This window comes from Oncorhynchus clarkii, chromosome 13, assembly GCF_045791955.1.
Source record: "Oncorhynchus clarkii lewisi isolate Uvic-CL-2024 chromosome 13, UVic_Ocla_1.0, whole genome shotgun sequence".
Classification (NCBI taxonomy): Eukaryota; Metazoa; Chordata; class Actinopteri; order Salmoniformes; family Salmonidae; genus Oncorhynchus; species Oncorhynchus clarkii.
In genome coordinates, this window is record NC_092159.1 from 15,288,344 (window position 1) to 15,301,743 (window position 13,400).

The following is a 13,400-nucleotide window of genomic DNA, read 5'->3' on the forward strand; positions in this document are numbered from 1 at the left end:
GTGTCACTTCTATGATGATTTTAACCCACTTAATCCCCAAATTCCTCTGCCACCCCTGTGTCACTTCTATGATGATTTTAACCCACTTAATCCCCAAATTCCTCTGTCCCCCCTGTGTCACTTCTATGATGATTTTAACCCACTTAATCCCCAAATTCCTCTGTCCCCCCTGTGTCACTTCTATGAAGATTTTAACCCACTTAATCCCCAAATTCCTCTGTCAACCCTGTGTCACTTCTATGATGATTTTAACCCACTTAATCCCCAAATTCCTCTGTTCCTCAATCCTCCCTTCCTCTCTCCAAAATGTCTCAAATTTCACCATCATTATAAAGCCCTAGTTATTTTGTTGCTTTGACAAAGAATGTGTTTAATGTGATTAGTGATTCATTTACATCTGTGCCTCATTTTAAGATCAACCCTGTCACGTGAAATGAACTCTCTGTTGAATATGGTGAAACTTTTTTTTTTTATTCTAAAGAAACAATCATCTAATAGTCAAATCATATAATGAAAGCAGGTGAGCTGGTTCTACCCTTTTTGACACATTTCTGGTGTTTTGTGTTGGAAAACTGAGCGGGTCGCGCATTAACCTGTTACCCATAGATACTGTAGACAGGCTAGAATCTTTTTTACAATAAAAAGCTTGCATTTTTGTGAAGCTTGCATTCAATTGCCACTCCCTGCTGCACACAACAAGCTTCCATACCCCCTGTCACAACGGGATTTATGGCTGATTTAAGAAGAAATCGTCAACCCCGTTACGGTCAACCCTGTTACGGTCAACCCCGTTACTGTCAACCCCGTTACGGTCAACCCTGTTACGGTCAACCCCGTTACGGTCAACCCCGTTACGGTCAACCCTGTTACTGTCAACCCCGTTACGGTCAACCCTGTTACGGTCAACCCTGTTACGGTCAACCCCGTTACGGTCAACCCTGTTACGGTCAACCCCGTTACTTTATTTGACACTTAATAGGCAATTACTATAGTAAAAAAATATATATGAGAAAACTTGGTTTTTATTAAGTTGAACATGTGCTCTTTATGACAGAATGGAACAGAGTTACACTACTTAAAAGGCACCGAATTGGTGGAACAACCCTGCTACAGAAGGTTGAAGAGAGCAGAGCCATAACAGAAGCTGACCATGTTAATTAATTGTATTGATTTAAGTAATTATAGTTGTTTGGTGACGACAGCATGATAAAATAAACATAGCGTAAGCACGCACACACACACACACACACACACACTTCCTGTATGACGCCCCACATTATCTACTCCCCTTGTAAATATCTTTAATTTTAGGCACATTAAATTAGCCAATCAATACCATTTGTTTAATAGCCAATCTCTGTCTTCATTTAACATTCACCTCCATGCATCTAAACATAATTGACGTAATACGAGATGAATGCTGAGTTCCAAGTCGAGGCATTGGGTCCCATTTTTAAAGTCTTTGGCATGAATCCCCAATCTTCCAATCTCAGGGCGTACACTGTAACCACAAAGCCACTGAATTGGATTTACCTAATCACTTAAAATAATAGCCTTGTTCTTCTGACTTACATGTACAAAAGACAGCGCTACATTCTGATGCTCTTGCTTGACCTATGACCCTGCATCCAGTCACTATTATATGCAGCTAGTGTGGTTCGTCCAAAAATGATGTACTATCTAGATTATAAATATTTGTATATTTTGTTATCAGAGCCATATTAGGGTGCAGAGGCAATGTTTGGGAATCTTTGATGTGATATGTGATAGTGGAGAGATATTTTTGTGTGTAGAGATCCTGTTAGGGATAAGTAAAAATATACTGTGTGGTCTCTTATCTCGAACGGCACCTCGTTCCCTATAGTGCACATCTTTTGACCAAGGCCCACTCGGATCTGGGGCGGTAGGGTAGCCTAGTGGTTAGAGCGTTGGACTAATAACCGGAAGGTTGCAAGTTCAAATCCCTGAGCTGACAATGTACAAATCTGTCGTTCTGCCCCTGAACAGGCAGTTAACCCACTGTTCCTATCATTGAAAATAAGAATTTGTTCTTAACTGACTTGCCTAGTTAAATAAAGGTTAAAAAAAATAAGTAGTGCACTACATAGTGGGTAGGGTGCCATTTGGGACCCCGACATAGTGGATAGGGTGTAATTTGGGGCACATCCTGTGCACACTACTGAGGGGCCTACAAACAGAATATTTCAGAGTGTATGTAACCCCCCCCTGTTTCACTTTGCTGGAATCACAACCACCATGAAATACGCCAGGATGAAATAGTACATCTTCTAGGCAGGTCATTTATCATACATGACATATGATGTTGTTTGCATCCCAAATGCCAACCTATTCCCTATTTAGTGCACTAAATTTGATCAGGGCTCTGGTCAACAGTAATGCACTATATAGGAAATAGGTAGCCATTTGGATGGAACCGTTGTGTATGGAGGCTGGAAGAAGCGCATTCCATCTAATCCGGAATGTCACAGATTTGACTTATTTTCCTGGCAGAACATTGAGAGAGAAATGGAGGGGAAAGTACTTTAATCCTCTAGGTAGACGAAATGATAATGTGGGGAAATCTCTAAATGTACAACCTAACTTGTTCTTATTTGTCCCGAAAGCGTCATTGTGAATCACTGTTTACAGGAATTTCACTATTTCCACATTCATTGTTGATGGAACAAAAAACTTTGACATGAGGAGCAATGTTTTCACATCATAATTGGATGTGTTGAATACATTTGGTTTGATGCTACTAAGATTGTACTTTGAGTAAGATTTAATGTGAGATTTTCCCCAAATGCATCAGGAACCTAAATATAACAGATCATTTACAGTAATAAGTTGGAGGGAAATCCTGGTCCGTTCAAATCACTCAGTAGTCTCCTTAGTGAGAGGAAACTATGTCACTGGAGATTTTTCCCATTTCCTGTTTGACGAGTTTTCCCAAATCGCTGATAGACATATAGACTGTAGTATATTTTAACTAACTACCATATGACAACTTTATGTCATGGTTCCAAGGAGTAATTAGGCCAGGGTTCATTTGACTTATGCCAGTAATTACATGGAATCTTGTAATTATGTGTAAGTAAACATAAAAAAAACCTGAACTGATAAACCCCCTAAAACCAACAGACAGGCCTTTGAAGACTGAACAAGTCTCCAGACTTTTAAAGTTAAAAATGCATTTTTTTCTGTCCCTTTATGGTCAACTCCCTTCACTGCCGAGCCCCAATACCTAAAACAGAACCCCTAGTGTCCCTGAGGAGTCCCCTTTCATGTCTCGTTTCCAGGCTAGGACTGGCATCACTTCAAATATCATTACATGGGTGTGTCACAAATACCTACATAACTGTGGGAATATTACTGGTATGTTAAATGTCCAATGACACGATTATTCCCCAAAATGTCAACATCTGAAACTTGGGGGCAAAGAGAAAATACGGACAGGGTTAGAGGTGATAGGGGCCCCTCCTGTGAAGTGACATGATAGTGACACAAAGCATTGATTCAGTTGGTTAAGAATAATGACCTCGCCCTCTCACGTTCTGTCCCGTGAATGACAACCATGCAGTATTGGAGGTGACATTGACAGGCACACTCTTAGAAAAAAAGGTGTGTTCTAGAACCAAAAAGGATTATTCAGCTGTCCCTATAGGAGAACCCTTTGGAGGATGCTTTTAGGTTCCAGGTAAAACCCCTTTGTGTTCCATGTAGAACCCTTTTCACAGACAATTATACATGGGCCCAAAAAGGGTTTTACCTGGAACCAAAAAGGGTTCTCCTATGGGAACAGACGAAGAACCCTTTTGGAACCCTTTTTTTCTAAGAGTGTATCATACGAGGTTCAGTAACACTAGTATTTACTTTCACACTGCAACAGCGGATTCTGATTAACGTTTGTTAATAATATCACACATCCTCCCCTTCTCTCCACCCCTGCTCTGCCCTTCATCATGTCATCGTGTGTGTTCCTTCATTCAGTCCTAGCACGCGATGACTCTGTGGCAGGACGCGCTTAACAATGTCTGACCTGCCATCTGCAGGCACGCCCGTACAAACACACGCACACACACGGCTGACTAACCAACCAGAAAATTAGACAGCGAGCTCCAGCACAGCACAGCCCAGGGTACGAGAAGTAAGCATCCAGAAAAACAAAATGTACAACACAATTTTTTTTCAGAGTTTTATTCCGGAATTCACATCTTATGGCCTGTCTGGAGCTAAATTTGTCCCTAAAAATACCGGCACAAACAGATGATCCACCACATCAATCATTGACAGTCACAGTGGAAACGTTATATAGATGGTAAACATAAGTCTCTGTTTACAGGGAGATATGATGAGTCATCTTTATACGATGCTATGCTGTAGGTCAGTGTAGGTCAGTCAACTCCCGGTTCTGGGTGGAACTGGTCCCCTGGGGTGCTGCTAACCGGTCCCTCAGATGGTTATTTATTTGAACCTGATTTAGCTACTTCTCTTAAGTAGTAGTTTTAATGTCAGTGGTAGTTTCAATGTAAGGGCCATATCGTACCAGTTCCAGGTATAAAACAGGTTGAGAAACACTGTACGTTTTCTTTACAGGAATGCACAGTTTATAGTCAGACTCAAAGGTAAGTTTAGTTCTCTGTTTCACTCTCTGTCCTTGATGATGTCACAGGTCATAGGAGAGGACCCATAGATCACATGACCTGACTAGTACACTGCTACTGACCACATGAACCATGTGGTCAGTATGAAGCCATCTGTGTTCTCACCATATGAACGACGAGGTCTGATATGTCTTAATGTACATTAATGTGTCATGGTCATCATTAATTATGGTGGATGAACCTGATACTGATGACCCCAGTAGCACAGCACGGCCTCCTGGTTAGGGTATGGCCCTCGCCCCCCTATGGGGTCCAGTGTCAGTAGATTCCAGACACAGCAGAGAGCCATCAGTTCAGGTAACCTGAGAGGCAGAAGGTGTTCTGCATGGTGACCCTATTATGACCTCATTACGACATATAGCCTGATCCCAGATCTGTTTGTACTGTCACACCAATGACCATAGGAGTTGACCAGACAGTACAAATAGATCTGGGATCAGGCTACATACAGTCTAGGAACATACAGAGACGACCCAGTCACAACGATAGAAATAGAATGAATAGAAAGGGTGTCTCCATTCAAGTCAGTGATGGCATAATGGGTGGACTGGCAGCCATTTTGAGTGTACCCATTCCATGAAGTAAAAGCAGGATGTGTACCCTTCAATCTGTGCTGTGATTTGTTGAGTCAACTCAACTGACATGAACAAATATACATTCTACATTACTATGGAAATCCAAAATGCCATGGAAATGATTGCGTCACAATTCCAGGCAGCCATTGTGAGTGTACCTGTGAGTTTACTAGTCAAATTGCCAGGGTTAGAGCTTCCATTTCCATGGTCACAACTGTGCTGGTGAAATGCTGAAGCCTTCAGACAAGGACCTTGCCCCGTCTTACAAACATGGTGGAGATGACTGAACTGCTTACTGCTCACTCTAATATATCTACTCAAATCAAATCAAATGTATTTATATAGCCCTTCATACATCAGCTGACATCTCAAAGTGCTGTACAGAAACCCAGCCTAAAACCCCAAACAGCAAGCAATGCAGGTGTAGAAGCACGGTGGCTAGGAATACTCTGGGTTGTTAATTGGACTCGTTCTGACATTTCCTGATTTCTTGTTTAGATTTTGTGTATGTGTATTGTATTTGCTAGACAGTCTACTACACTGCTGGAGTTGGTAACATAAGCATGTCACTGCACCTGCTATAACACCTGCTAATCTGTGTACTCGACCATTAAACTTTCATTTGATTTGACTAGTGCACATAGCCTTACAGGACATGTTGCTGCCTTGCTAGGTACACACGGACTGATACAGTATTGTATTCTGTAATGCAAATGTACTGCATTCACTTTCATGTAAACAAATGACATGGTCTGTTATGTATAATACTGCCTGAAAAGCCAACGAGCTTAAAACAAACTAACAATGTGATTTCAACCTCAAGAGTCTAAGATGATGAGATTCCCCGTTTTACATCTTCACCCGTGTAACAAGAGAGATTCGGTCTCTACAAGACGACATGGAAAAACACAACACACACACACCCTCACACACACACACACACACACACACACACACACACACACACACACACACACACACACACACACACACACACACACACACACACACACACACACACACACACAAACACACACAATCAGTCCACAGTTCCACAGAGAAAATCGGTCCTTTGGGAACACTGATTGCGAAGCCACAAGTCGTGTGAGAAAACCATGTTCTCTGCCAAGTCACAGAGTATTTATATGAATCATCTATTGAAGACATATCTAAGATCAGTTAAAGTGCTGTCCTGGCCAGAATAAGGAGGGGAAAGGGAAATAATGGATCCTTCTAAATGTATCCCACAGCAGCACTGCCACACAAATTACATGTTGTCTGTCACTCAGCATGTGCTGTCAACTTGGTTCACCCACTACACTCTTTCCATGGATTCCTTCTTTTCACGAAGGAGAAAGGAAAGATGACTCTAAATCCCTCAAACTGAACTCTGGACCTCGAAGCCAGTTCCACTGCATTTGTTCATCGTTCTCCTCTAATCAGGGACTGATTTAGACCTGGGAATGCAGAGTGTCCACAGGTTTTCACTTCCCCCTTGTACTTGATTGATGAATTAAGGTCACTAATTGGTAAAGAACTCCCCTCACCTGTTTGTCTAGGACTTAATTGAAAGGAAAGACCAAAAACCCGCAGACCTTAGGTCTTCCACGGTATGACTTTGACACACCTTTTGAAAATGGAGCGAAACGGAAGGTGTTACTTGAACTTGTCCAATAAGAACGACAGATTTTTGTTTCTGTTGCAAAGTGCTTTGCTACGGTGTGCCCTTCTGAACACGATCCAGGACAGCTCACTGGGCATCAACACAAACTCACGCTTGATATGGTAGCTAAAAATAGTGACACATATCACATAATGTCTCCTCTAGATATTTATATCAAGGACTGTGCCATCACTTCTGCCGGATCAAAGACAGGTGTCCGATGAATGGAGTAGAGCTACCACAGTCATTTATCTTTTAAACAGGCCTATAGTCTGTTTGATCATATCAGACTTAGCATGCGGAGCCTTTTCACTAATTGGTACAGACTACAGTATCCAAGATGGACCATCATCAGGGTAAAACACATAAAACACAGCTATAAACTCAGGATTACATTAGAAGTAGAACATCCAACTCATATTAGGACATTCAAGTCATAATCCAACTGCTCCAGTCCTTGAATACATCTAGAAACTATATTTTGAGGAGGTTAGGTGAGGGCTGGGTTCTCACTTAAAACAAGCAGGACTTCTATGAAACATCCAGCTCAGCCGGCCCTGGATATAGACAGTACATCTACGAACTGTCTCAACGATGATCTCTTCTGAGGAGATTAGGCTGTGTTCCAATCATCTCTTTTCAGGAAGGGATTGAGGCTGCATTCTCACTTAAAATGAGCAGGTCCCTTTGAAAAGGACGAACATGAGTAATCTACCGGCTGCCTCAGACAGACAGACAGACAGACAGGGCACTCTCCCGGCTCAGGGAGTGTAATAAACGCATAGGGTCAATATGGAATTAACAGAATGGGATACATGAATATGTTATTAGCAGGCTTTAAAAGTAGGCACTTGGAGCTGAAAGCAGATCAGCGAGGGTGGTTGAATGGTTCCTCAGGGACCGTCAATACGTCCGTAATGTCTGGTGGAGAAGAGAGGATGGAAGCAGAGAGGAGGCTGAGACAGAAGCGTGATAGATCGATTCCAGAGTGAGGCCCACTGTTTGGAATAGGCAGACACACAGACACCGTGTCGTGCTCTATAAGCCTTATGGGGATAATGTCCTCTCTCTCCCTCGCTCTCTCTACTCTTATACGCCCTCTCTCTCTCTACTCCTATACGCCCTCTGACTCAATGATGTGGTTTCTTCTCAACACTCACTATACCACGAAGAGGCCATTCAGCATTTACGTATATAACATACTTGAGATACGTCATGTAGCCTATTTTAGGATAGTCCAGTTGTGGGTAAAGATGCTCATGTACAATTGTTTAGCAGTTAATTGTGAATTGATCCATTTTGAATAAGGATAATATTTCAAAACTAAAAACGTGTCAAACATCTTAGAGATACTCATATTGTACCAACACAACCTATTTTACCAGCCAGCCCATTCCACTAGCAAAGTAAAAAAGTCTGAATATTTGTTATTTTCGTACCCTATTTGACTGCTATAGAAGTATCATTGATCTTGTATTCTAAAACTTCTAGAGTAGTAGTTCATCTGTGGTACATAGATTGTCACTTTATTTGGCTGAAACACACCTGAAATAAAACTCATCGATCTTCATTCTTCACCATCTAGTGTAGTTTATCTAAGGTAGATTGTTTTTTTACTCTATGTGACTGAAATACAACTAGCATCAATCTTTTAAGTGTGGTTTATCTAAAGTAGATTGTTGACTGCAGACCTAACATTGATTTAACGACTACCATTCCCCAGGGTCCAGTCCAGGAGGTTAGTGATTAACAGTACAACAGACTGATGAAACAGTAGGGAGTGGAAGGCTGCAGCATCAGGGAGAACTGTAGCCACTGGCCAGACATCCTTTATACAGGCAATAAAATTAATGTCCCAGGCCTGCTACTGTCAATACTGGGAAGCTGTCCTAGCTTTGTGTTGTGTGAAGGGAGCCATGGCCACCACCACCAGACCTGGGTTCAAATAGTATTGGGCTTCATCTACACAGGCAACCCAATTCTGATGTAGTACTTTAGCTGGGATTATTTGAGTTTGAATAATGAGCTTTACTGGCAGCAATGGCACCAATGGAATAGTCCCAAAAATTCAAACCCTGTCAATCTCAGACGCTAGGCAGGCTCAATGAAACGATTAACGTATTTTAAATATTTTAAATACTATTTTAACCCAGGCCAGATAGCCACAGTCTCAGTCTCACAGTTATGGGGAAACATGTACTGAACTGTTCATCAGCACTGAACCGTTTCAACATTCCTTCAGACCAGTGGAGGCTGGTGGAGGGAGCTATAGGAAGACGGGCTCATTGTAATGGCTGGAATGGAATCAATGGAACGGTATCAAACATATGGAAATTACATGTTTGACTCCATTCCATTCCAGCCATTACAATGAGCCCGTCTTCCTATAGCTCCTCCCACCAGCCTCCTCTGCTTCAGACTGAATTGGTATGAAGTTGCTGTCAGATGTCCTCAGTCTAATGTGTTACTGAAGCCCAAAGACACAACAATGAGGTTTGGATGAGAGAAAACGTGGAATAGAGTGAAAATGATAGGGTTCTATTCTACTTGTATAGAAATAGTTTGAATTGTTTGGATTCTGAGAGGGTTTTGTGAAAGAAAGTGTTTGTGATGGATTCAAACCCGACGACATGACACTCAAGTTTTAAGTTCTATTTTGGTTTGGTTTGACATTAAGGAATTGGTCATTGTTCTTGGCCAAGTCAACTATAACGGCTTGTTTATTTTTTACAACTACACTATATGGAAGAATTGGACACACTGTAAGACTACCAATTGACACGTGGCATTGTCAGCAATGAAGGACGGATGGGCCTGGTATTTTATAGGATATAATTATGTATGTAGAAGTTTGGATAGAAAAAGTACATAAAGGAGTGGACAGTAATTTCTCGATTTACCCTGCTAGCCAGCCTCGTGTAGCTCATTGTGTACGTCTTGGGTCTGTGTCTTGTGGTGCTACAGACAGTCACCTTCATTCATCTGTTGGATTTCTTTACCTTGTAGTCTCAGCCTAATTTCATTAGACAAGGAACCTTGGAAAAGACATGACTGATGACCTCAAATCAGTCAAATCAAATTGTATCAGTCACATGCTTTGTAAACAACAGGTGTAGACATACAGTGAAACGCTTACTTACTTGTCCTTTTCAAACAATGCAGAGTTAAAGATAAAAAAAAAAAAGTAGATATACAGTATATATACACTACCGTTCAAAAGCTTAGGGTCACATAGCAATGTCCTTGTTTTTGAAAGAAAAGCACATTTTTTTGTCCATTAAAATAAAATAGATCAGAAATACAGTGTAGACATTGTTAATGCTGTAAATGACTATTGTAGCTGGAAACGGCAGATTTTTTTATGGAATATCTACATAGGCACACAGAGGCCCATTATCAACAACAATCACTCCTGTGTTCCAATGGCACATTGTGTTAGCTAATCCAAGTTTATCATTTTAAATTGATCATTAGAAAACCATTTTGCAATTATGTTAGCACAGCTGAAAACTGTTGTTCTGGTTAAAGATGCAATAAAACTGGCCTTCTTTAGACTAGTTGAGTATCTGGAGCATCAGCATTTGTGGGTTTGATTACAGGCTCAAAATGGCCAGAAACAAAGACTTTCTTCTGAAACTCGTCAGTCTATTCTTGTTCTGAGAAATGAAGGCAATTCCATGCGAGAAATTGCCAAGAAACTGAAGATCTCGTACAACGCTGTGTACCTCTCCCTTCACAGAACAGCGCACTACCGCTAACCAGAATAACCTCACAGCTGAGGAAGAGGACAAGTACATTAGAGTGTCTAGTTTGAGAAACAGACCCCTCACAAGTCCTCAACTGGCAGCTTCATTAAATAGTACCCGCAAAACAGTCTCAACGTCAACAGGGAAGAGGCAACTCTTCTAAGTGACCCTAAACTTTTGAGCGGTAGTGTATATATACAGTGCCTTGCGAAAGTATTCGGCCCCCTTGAACTTTGCGACCTTTTGCCACATTTCAGGCTTCAAACATAAATAAATAAAACTGTATTTTTTTGTGAAGAATCAACAACAAGTGGGACACAATCATGAAGTGGAACGACATTTATTGGATATATCAAACTTTTTTAACAAATCAAAAACTGAAAAATTGGGCGTGCAAAATTATTCAGCCCCTTTACTTTTAGCGCAGCAAACTCTCTCCAGAAGTTCAGTGAGGATCTCTGAATGATCCAATGTTGACCTAAATGACTAATGATGATAAATACAATCCACCTGTGTGTAATCAAGTCTCCGTATAAATGCACCTGCACTGTGATAGTCTCAGAGGTCCGTTAAAAGCGCAGAGAGCATCATGAAGAACAAGGAACACACCAGGCAGGTCCGAGATACTGTTGTGAAGAAGTTTAAAGCCGGATTTGGATACAAAAAGATTTCCCAAGCTTTAAACATCCCAAGGAGCACTGTGCAAGCGATAATATTGAAATGGAAGGAGTATCAGACCACTGCAAATCTACCAAGACCTGGCCGTCCCTCTAAACTTTCAGCTCATACAAGGAGAAGACTGATCAGAGATGCAGCCAAGAGGCCCATGATCACTCTGGATGAACTGCAGAGATCTACAGCTGAGGTGGGAGACTCTGTCCATAGGACAACAATCAGTCGTATATTGCACAAATCTGGCCTTAATGGAAGAGTGGCAAGAAGAAAGCCATTTCTTAAAGATATCCATAAAAAGTGTCGTTTAAAGTTTGCCACAAGCCACCTGGGAGACACACCAAACATGTGGAAGAAGGTGCTCTGGTCAGATGAAACCAAAATTGAACTTTTTGGCAACAATGCAAAACATTATGTTTGGCGTAAAAGCAACACAGCTGAACACACCATCCCCACTGTCAAACATGGTGGTGGCAGCATCATGGTTTGGGCCTGCTTTTCTTCAGCAGGGACAGGGAAGATGGTTAAAATGGATGGGAAGATGGATGGAGCCAAATACAGGACCATTCTGGAAGAAAACCTGATGGAGTCTGCAAAAGACCTGAGACTGGGACGGAGATTTGTCTTCCAACAAGACAATGATCCAAAACATAACGCAAAATCTACAATGGAATGGTTCAATAATAAACATATCCAGGTGTTAGAATGGCCAAGTCAAAGTCCAGACCTGAATCCAATCGAGAATCTGTGGAATGAACTGAAAACTGCTGTTCACAAATGCTCTCCATCCAACCTCACTGAGCTCGAGCTGTTTTGCAAGGAGGAATGGGAAAAAATGTCAGTCTCTCGATGTGCAAAACTGATAGAGACATACCCCAAGCGACTTACAGCTGTAATCGCAGCAAAAGGTGGCGCTACAAAGTATTAACTTAAGGGGGCTGAATAATTTTGCACGCCCAATTTTTCAGTTTTTGATTTGTTAAAAAAGTTTGAAATATCCAATAAATGTCGTTCCACTTCATGATTGTGTCCCACTTGTTGTTGATTCTTCACAAAAAAAATACAGTTTTATATCTTTATGTTTGAAGCCTGAAATGTGGCAAAAGGTCGCAAAGTTCAAGGGGGCCGAATACTTTCGCAAGGCACTGTATATACAGTACCAGTCAAAAGTTTGGACACACCTACTCATTCAAGGGTTTTTCTTTATTTGTTCTACATTGCAGAATAATAGTGAAGAGATCAAACTATGAAATAACACACATGGAATCATGTAGTAACAAAAAAAGTGTTCAACGAAACAAAATATATTTTATATTTGAGATTCTAAAAGTAGCCAACCTTTGCCTTGATGACAGCTTTGCACACTATTGGCATTCTCTCAACCAGCTTCACCTGAAATGCTTTTCCAACCGTCTTGAAGAAGTTCCCACATACGCTGAATACTTGTTGGCTGCTTTTCCTTCACTCTTTGGTCCAACTCATCCCAAATCATCTCAATTGGGTTGAGGTTGGGTGATTGTGGAGGCCAGGTCATCTGATGTATCATTAGGATTTTGCTTGTGCTTAGCTATATTCCATTTATTTTTATCTTAAAAAATTACCTAGTCCTTGCCTGATGACAACATACCCATAACATTGTGCAGCCACCACCATGCTTGAAAATATGAAGAGTGGTACTCAGTGATGTGATGTGTTGGATTTCCCCAAATATAACACTTTGTATTCAGGACAGAAAGTTAATTTCTTTGTAATAATTTTTGCAGTTTTACTTTAGTGCCTTATTGCAAACAGGATGCATATTTTGGAATATTTTTTTTTTTTATTCTGTACAGGCTTCCTTCTTTTCACTCTGTCATTTAGGTTAGTATTGTGGAGTAACTACAATGTTGTTGATCCATCCTCAGTTTTCTCCTATCACAGCCATTCATTTCTGTAACTATTTCAGTCACCAATGGCCTCATGGTGAAATCCCTGAGCGGTTTCCTTCCTCGCCTGTATCTTTGTAATGACTAGGTGTATTGATACACCATCCAAAGTGTAATGAATAGCTTCACCATGCTCAAAGAGATATTCAATGTTT

The 13,400-nt window shown here is 41.1% G+C and overlaps 1 protein-coding gene across 1 annotated transcript in view; it reads left to right on the forward strand.

Annotated features, from left to right (window-relative positions):
- The window catches only part of LOC139424506 (myb/SANT-like DNA-binding domain-containing protein 4), a 1,073,247-nt gene that overhangs the window by 303,765 nt on the left and 756,082 nt on the right, over positions 1-13,400 (forward strand). The gene's annotated exons all lie outside the window — the stretch shown is intronic.